The sequence below is a fragment of the Otolemur garnettii genome, unplaced genomic scaffold (assembly GCF_000181295.1).
Source record: "Otolemur garnettii isolate 467f Iridium unplaced genomic scaffold, OtoGar3 scaffold00006, whole genome shotgun sequence".
In the NCBI taxonomy this organism is placed as follows: Eukaryota; Metazoa; Chordata; class Mammalia; order Primates; family Galagidae; genus Otolemur; species Otolemur garnettii.
The window spans coordinates 43,939,071-43,947,945 of record NW_003852401.1 but is presented as its reverse complement, the minus strand read 5'-3'; positions in this window follow the sequence as shown (position 1 = coordinate 43,947,945).

Below are 8,875 nucleotides of genomic sequence, written 5' to 3'. Positions count from 1 at the left end.
GAGACATCAACCAAAGCAAATAGACAACCTACTCAATAGGAAAGGATATTTGCTTATTTTGAATCAGGCAAAAGTCTAATAACCAGGATCTATGCAGAACTTCAGTTAACTGATTGTTTTTTAAGAGACAGTTCACTCTGCCATCCAACCAGAATGCAGTGGTATGATGATAACTTGCCTCCAACTCCTGGCCTCCTAGGCTTAAGCAATCCTCCCACCTCTCAGACTCCTAAGTAGCTAGGACTACAGGTATGTGCGATCATGCCTAACAATGACAATATTTATAAAACATGAATATACTACATCGTATGACTTAGTAATTCCACTTCCTGGGTATATATACAACAGAAATTCATGTACATGTTCACCAAGAAAGTTATGAAAAATGTTAATAGAACCATTATTTATAATAGCCAAAAACTGAATACAAGCTAAATGTTCATAAACAGTAGAGTAAATGCTAGGTACTTTCTTACAGTGGAACATTATATATCAGCAACAATAAGTGAGCTATGCCCACATACAACATCATGGCTGACTGCCACAAACATGAGTAATTAAAACAAAATGAGACAAAACACATCTACAATAAAAATCAGAATAGTGTTTATCCTTGGAGGGGTTACTAAGAAAGGGCATGAAGTATGGTTTCTGAGATGTGGTGACGTTCTATTTCTCAACCCATGTGCCAGTAGTTACTCAGGATGTACACAAGCTGCTGTTTATCAAATTGAACACTTTGTGTCTGTACATAGTACACCTATACATAAATGTGTGTATGTATTACAAAATAAATGTGATTTCAGTTATGTTATGCTTAACAAAAAGTTACCTGTGTACTAGCTGTTACCAGCCTGGGCTGCAAGAGTAGGAGTTCTGATATAATCAGTTATGGGCATGTGTCATGAGCAGAAAGTAAACCCTTACTTGTTACATTCCACAAAGATTTTGGGGTTATCATCACAACACAGCCTAGCTTATCCTAACTGATACATAGTTTAAGGTTTAGACACCAAATGAAAAAGCTAGGAAGAAACAGGACTGAAAAATTTACAGAAAACACTATAAAACATTTTTTTTAGAAAAGGAGGTCAGAGAGCGAGGGGTCCAGGAGCCAACCTCGGAAAACTTCCAATGATCTGGCTTGGCACCCGTAGCTCAGTGAGTAGGGCGCCAACCCCATACACCAAGACTGGCAGGTTCAAGTCCAGCCTGGGCCTGCTAAAACAATAATCACAACTGCAACCAAAAAATAGCCAAGTATTGTGTAGTTCCAGCTACTTGGGAGGCTGAGGCAAGAGAATCACTTAAGCCCAAGAGTTTAAGGTTGTTATGAGCTGTGACGCCACAGCACTCTTACCAAGGATGACATAGTGAGACTGTCTCAAAAAAAAAAAAGAAAACTTCCAATGATCAAAGCCAAAACAATCTGAAAAACAAAATAAGTACATAATATTGGATTATAACCCAAAGTATAAAATAATATGCATGCATCTATATTGATGTAAGTGATTAAATAAATGGAGAAGAGACTAATCTTCCTTACAGAACAATTTCAATAATATATGTAGCTACTTCTCTGAGGAGTGAAACTTAATCCTCTCCCCTGTTGAATGTGGGCTGGACCTAAGTAGCCAGCTTCCAAAGAATATAGTATGAAAAGGGAAAAATAAGTAACTTTACAGAGGTGAAACCTAGGAAACTATCTTAACCATGTGGTCATGATTAAACAGTGAAGTTACATGGGTTTCATGTGTCCTTGATACAACGTGATGAGAAAGCCACTTCACCTCTAGTGGTATTCATTCCAAAAATCCAGTCTAGTCATGAGCAAAATAATCAAGACAAACCCAATTTGAGGGACAGCCTACAAAATACTAGACCAGTGACTGAGAAACTGTCACAGAGGTGACCAAGCTGATGACAACTAAACACAGTATGGTATCCTAGACTGAATCTTGGAATACAAAACAGACATTAGTAGAAGCACTAATTCAAATAAAGTATACTTAATAATAACATACCCATGGTGGTTTCTTAATGTGCCACAGATAACGTAAAATGATGATATGAACTGAGTTCTGTCCCTCAAAATTCATATGTTGAAGCCCTAACCTCCAATGTGACAGTCAGAAACAGAGCCTTTAAGGAAGAAATTAAGGTCAGTGAACTCATATGGATGGGGCACTAATCCAATGGTATAGATACCTTATAAGAAGAGAGACTCTTTCCCTGAGTGGAGGAAGAAAGAGGATGTGTAAGGGCACAGTTAGGAGGCAGTTTGCATCACAAGGAGAGAGGCCTCCTGAGAAACCACCCTGCTGGCTCCTTGATCTTAGACTTCCCAGAACTGTGATAATATAAATTACTGTTGTTTAAGCCACCCAAACTATGTTACAGTACCCTGAAGTGAGTAAGGCAGATAGTAACACTAGAGAGTGAAACTGGGTGAGGAGTATACAGGAATTCTGTACTATCTTTGCAGCTTTTTTGTAAATTCAAAAATTATTAAAAAAAAAAAAAAAAGTGCCTGTGGTTCAGTGGCTGGAGCACCAGCCACATACACCAGAGCTGGCAGATTCAATCCAGCCCAGGCCTGCCAGACAATGACAACTACAACCAGAAAAAAAATAGCCAGGCACTGTGTTGGGCACCCATAGTCCCAGCTACTTGGGAGGCTGAGGCAAGAGAATCACTTAAGCCCAAGAGTTGGAGGTTGCTGTGAGCTGTGACTCCACAGCACTCTATCCAAGGAGACACAGTGAGACTCTGTCTCAAATAAAAAAATTTTTTTTTTGGTAGAGACAGAGTCACTTTATCACCATCAGTAGAGTGCCATGGCGACACAGCTCATAGTAATCTCCAGTTTCTGGGGTGAGGCCTTTCTCTTGCCTCAGCCTCCCCAGTAGCTGGGACTACAGGCGCCCACCACAACCCCTAGCTTTTTTTCTTGTTGTAGTTCAGCCGGGGCCGGGTTTGAACCTGCCACCCTCAGTATATGGAGCCAGCACCCTACTCACTGAGCCACAGGCACCGGCCTCAAATAAAAAAATTTTTAAAAAAAGCAACTGATCTGAAGAAAATATTTATAGCTTATATAACCAAGATATACCAGTATGTAAATACAAAAATATACCTATACAAAATCGTTAAATTGCAAGCAATCCCAATAAAAAATAACTACAAAGAAGGCAAGTGAGAAAAATACAGGTAACAAAAAAAAAGTGATGTTTAACCTAATAAGTAATTAGAAAAATGACAATTACAAAACAATGAAACTTCATTTCGTGTCATCAAGTTGGAAAAAGCTTAAACAACTGATAACAATTAAGGGAAGGCTGTGAGGAGATTACTACTTTCATACAAAGGTGAGACTGTACATTGATGGGCATTTGGAATAGGGATGTGGAGGAAATCTACCACATTGGTTACCAATGTAACCTGCAACTCAGGTAGTCCTTCTCTTGGTAGTTGACTGAGAGAAACCAGCACAGGGCACTAAGAAGAAGTTGTAAGGGTGTTTACTCCAGCACTATCTGCAATAAAACTAAATGGAAATTAATAGCAATTGGCATCAATAGGGGAACAATTAAATAAACTATGACAGTATTACTATGACTTAAAATTAATATAGTAGACCAATATGTAATAGTTCATAGTCATAAAAAGATAATTTTTTAAAACCTAGTTGTATTATATATATAAAAAAGGATAAAGCAAATCTAAGCCATTATTTATACAAGTAAATTTATATGTATAAAAATAAACAGAAGAGGCTCGGTGCCTGTAGCTCAGCGGCAAGGGCGCCAGCCACATGCACTGGGGCTAGCAGGTTCAAACCTGGCCAGGCCTGCCAAACAACAATGACAAATACATCAATAAAATAGCTGGACATTGTGGTGGGTGCCTATAGTCCCAGCTACTTGGGAGGCTGAGGCAAGAAAATCACTTAAGCCCAAGAGTTTAGAGGTTGTTGTGAGCTATGACGCCATGGCACTCTACCGAGGGCAACATAATGAGACTCTGTCTCAAAAAAAAAAAAAGAAAAAAAAAATTTAAAGTTCAGCACCCATAGCTCAGTGGCTAAGGCACTGGCCACATACACCAGGGCTGGTGGGTTTGAACCCAGCTGGGGCCTGCTAAAAACAACAACTACAACAATAAAACAACCAGGCATTATGGCAGGAGCCTGTAGTCCCAGCTACTTGGGAGGCTGAGGCAAGAGAATCACTTAAGCCCAAGAGTTTAAGGTTGCTGTGATCTGTTAACGTCAGGGCACCCTACCAAGGGTGACATAAAAAAAAATTCAAAAATAAACAGAAGATCAACTAGAAGAATACCCCCACCAAAGAGTTATGGTGGTTACTATGGAGATCTTAAAAATAAATTCAAAAATAAACAGAACATCAACTTAAAGAATACCCCCAACCATAAGTTATGGTGGTTACTATGGAGGTGGAACTGGGATCGGGGCAGGGAAGGAAACTTTTGATTTGTAGTTATTGCTTAGGTTTTAAAGAATGTCTCAGTTTTAGGGCCGAGTATGGTGGCTCACACCTGTAATCCCAACACTCTGGGAGCCCAAGGTAGATGGACTGCCGAAGCTCAGGAGTTTGTGACCAGCTGGAGCAATAGCAAGACCCGTCTCTAAAAAGAGCTGGGCATTGTGGCTATGCGCTTGTACTCCCAACTACTGGGGAGGCTGAGGCAAGAGGATTGCTTAAGCTCAAGAATTTGAGGTTGCTTTGAGCTGTCATGCCAGGGCACTCTACCGAGGGAAACAAAGTGAGATCCTGTCACAATAAAAAAAAAAAAATGAAGTCTCAGTTTTAGTTCATAATTTAAAATATATTCCCCTGGCAGAGAAAGGGGGAGAAAACCTTCCACCTTTCACTGTTATGCCCCCCTCAGCGTTGGTGTCCTCTGCTTCCCCTATTCAATGTGGTGAAACAACAGCTATTTCTAGTCAGGTCAAGATCTATCCTCCCAGTGCAGACATATGATTAAATAAAGCAACTGGAGCTAGCACTCTGAGACAGCAAGATCCATTAAAGCTCCAGCTGCTTGCCTTTCATCGTCCTTCCCAATCTTATTTTCCTCACCTTCAGCCCTAGACTGGACATACAAAGTCATTTGGCTCCCAGTGCACTTTAGTGGTAGGAAGGGAAGGACAGCTCTATCAGCTCTACTCTTTCTCCTTTAAAAACAAGTTTCCCTAAAACTTAAATCACAGGGAAAAAACAACCTCTCCAGCCCTCTGTCTCACATGCTCTCTGCCAATATGACACAAGAGCAAAATTAGAATTCAAGATGCTAGTTTCCTTTGTCAGTGAATGGTGCATTATTTTCAATTAAAGGCTGGTGGCAGTGGCTTACACCTATAATCCCAGTGTTTGGGGAAGCCAAGGTGGCAGGACCCCTTGAGACCAGGAATTTGGACCAGTCTGAACAGAACAGTTTAAAATTAAAATTTTGCCGAGTGTGTTGTTGCATGACTGTAGCCTCTAGCTACCTGGGAAGCTGAGGCAGGTAGATCAATCACTTAAGCCTAGAAGTTCAAGGTTTCAGATGGGGCAACAAAGTGAGACCCTGTCTCTTAAAAAATAAAAGCAAATAAATTAATATAATTCTTATATTTACTCTTATCACCAATAAAAAATAAATCAAGGCTCGGCGCCTGTGGCTCAAGTGGCTAAGGCCCCAGCCACATACACCTAAGGTGGTGGATTAGAATCCAGCCCAGGCCCGCCAAACAATATTGACACCTGCAACCAAAAAATAGCTGGGCGTTGTGGCGGGCACCTGTGGTCCCAGCTACTTGGGAGGCTGAGGCAGAAGACTCGCTTGAGCCCAGGAGCTGGAGGTTGTTGCGAGCCGTGATGCCATGGCACTCTGCCCAGGGGGATAGCTTGAGGCTCTGTCTCAAAAAAAAAAAATCAAAAAAAGTCTCAGATGACCTTTTTTTTTGGTTTGGGATTAATTGAGGGCACAAAGAATTAGGTGACACTGATTGCAAAGTCCCTCTTATAATTGTGTCCTGCCCCAAAGAGGTATGCCATATACCATGAACCCTATCTCCCCTCCTCCCTTCTCTCCACTTGCTCATTCCCCTACCCCCCCCCTCTTGTATTAAGTCCTCTACTGCCTTCATATTAGAATTGAGTACACTGGATTCTGGCTTCTCCATTCTTGTGATGCTTTACAAAGAAGAATGTGTTCCATCTCCATCCAGATTAATACAAAAGATGTAAAGTCTCCATCTTTTCTAGTGGCTGAATAGCATTCCATAGTATACATATAGCATAGCTTGTTCATCTGTTCCTGGGTTGCTGGACATTTAGGCTGTTTCCACATTTTGGTGATTGTCAATTGAGCTGCAATAAACAGTCTAGTGCAAATGTCCTTATGATAAAAGGATTTTGGTCTTCTGGGTAGATTCCTAGTAATGGGAAAGGATTTTGGTCTTCTGGGTAGATTCCTAGTAATGGGATTGCAGGATCAAATGAGATGCCTAATTTGAGTCCTTTGAGGAGTCTCCATACTTACCTTCCAAAAAGGCTGTGTTCATTTGCAGTCCCACCAGCAGTGTAAAAGTATTCCCTTCTCTCCACATCCATGCCAGCATCTGCAGCTTTGAGACTTTGTGATGTGGGCTATTCTCACTGGGGTTAGGTGATATCTCAGGGTAGGGTTTTTATGAGACATAGTCTCATTAGGTTACCCTTGGTAGAGTACTGTGGTGTAACAGTTCATAGCAACCTCAAACTCTTGGGCTTAAGCGATTCTCTTGCCTCAGCTTCCCAAGCAGCTGGGACTATAGGCGCCCACCACAACACCCAGCTATTTTTTTAGTTGCAGTTATCGTTTAGCTGGCCCAGGCCAGGTTCAAACCCACCACCCTCAGTGCATGTGGCTGGCACCATAACCACTGTGCTACAGGCACTGAACCTCAGAGTAGTTTTGATTTGCATTTCTCTAATGATTAGGGATGATGAACATTTTTTAATAAGTTTGTTAGCCATTCATCTTTCTTTTTTTTTAACCATTCCAAAGATGTCATTAATTTATTTTATTTTATTTTTAATTAAATCATAGCTGTGTACATTAATGCCACCATGGGGTACAATTTGCAGTTTTATATACAATTCGAATATTTTCATCAAACTGGTTAACAAGCCTTCATGGCATTTTCTTAGTTACTGTGTTAAGACTTTATATTCTAAATTTAGTAAGTTTCACATGTACCCTTGAAAGATGCACTGTAGCTGTGGTCCCACCAATTATCCTCCCCCTCCCCTTCCTTTACCTTTTCCCCATATTCTTGGGCTATAATTGGGTTATAGCTTTCATATGAACGCTATAAATTAGTTTCATAGTAGGACTGAGTTACATTGGATACTTTTTCTTCCATTTTTGAGATACTTTGCTAAGTAGAGTATGTTCCAGCTCCATCCTCATCTGTCTTCTTTAGAGAAGGTTCTATTCATCTCTCTTGCCCAGTATATGGGATTGTTGGGGGGGGTTTTGTTGATTAATTTCAGTTCTCTGTAGATCCTAGTTGTCAAGCTTTTGTCCAATTCATAATATGCAAATATCTTTTCCCATTCTGAAGGTTGTGTGTTTGCTTTAGTTGTTGTCTCCTCAGCTATACAGAAGTTTTTCAGTTTAATCATGTCCCTTTTATTAAGTCCCATTTATTTATTTCTGTTGTTGTTATAATTGCTACAGAGGTCTTCTTCATAAAATCTTTCCCCAGGCCATTATCACAATTTCTTCAAGGATTTTTATTGTTTCATGCTTTAGATTTAAATCTTTTATCAATCTTGAATCAAGTTTTGTTAAGTGGTGAGAGGCGCAGGTCCAGTTTCAGTCTTTTACGTGTTGAGTTCTCCCAACACCATGTATTGAGCAGGGATCTTTTTCCCCAGTGTGTGTTCTTATTTGGTTTATCAAAGATCAGGTGGCAGTAAGATGTGGTTTCATCTCATGGTTTTCTATTCAATTCCAAATGTCAATGCCTCTATTTTTGTGCCAATACCATGCTGTTTTGATCTCTGTGGCCTTGTAGTATACCCAAAAGTCTGGTAGGGTGATATCCCTGGCTTTATTTTTATTACTAAGAATTGCCTTGGCTATACAGGGTTCCTTCTGGTTCCATAAAAAATGAAGAATTATTTTCCCCAATTCTTGAAAGTATGATACTTTAATCCCCATTAAAGTATTTTAATGGGGATTGCACTGAATCCACAGATTGCTTTGGGTAGCATAGACATTTTCACAGTATTGATTCTTCCCAGCCATGAGCATGGTATGTTCTTACATTTGTTAATATCTTATTCTATTTCTTTTCTTAGAGTTTTGTAATTTTCTTTGGAAAATGTCCTTTGCCTCTTTTGTTAGGTATACTCCTAGGTATTTCTTTTTTTTTTTTTTTTTTTTAAGCTACTGTGAAGGGAATTGTGTCCTTGATTAGCTTCTCATCTTGGCCATTATTGGCCTATACAGAGGCTACTGATTTGTGAATATTGATTGTATATCCTGAGACATTGCTGTATTTTTTAATCACTTCCAGGAGTTCTGTGGTTGAGTCTTTGGGGTTCTCTAAGAGTAAGATCCTCTTATCAGCAAAAAGTGAGAGTTTGACCACCTCTGCACCCATTTGGATGCCCTTTATTTCCTTTGCTTGCCTGATTGTATTGGCTAGAAGTTCCAGCACTATGTTGAATAGTAGTGGCAATAGAAGTGGAAAAGCTTTCAGCTTTACTCCACTCAGTATTATGTTAGCTGAGGGTTTGTCATAAAAGGCTTCAAACAGATTAAGAAATGTGCCACCCGGCTCGGCGCCTATAGCTCAACCGGCTAAGGCGCCAGCCAC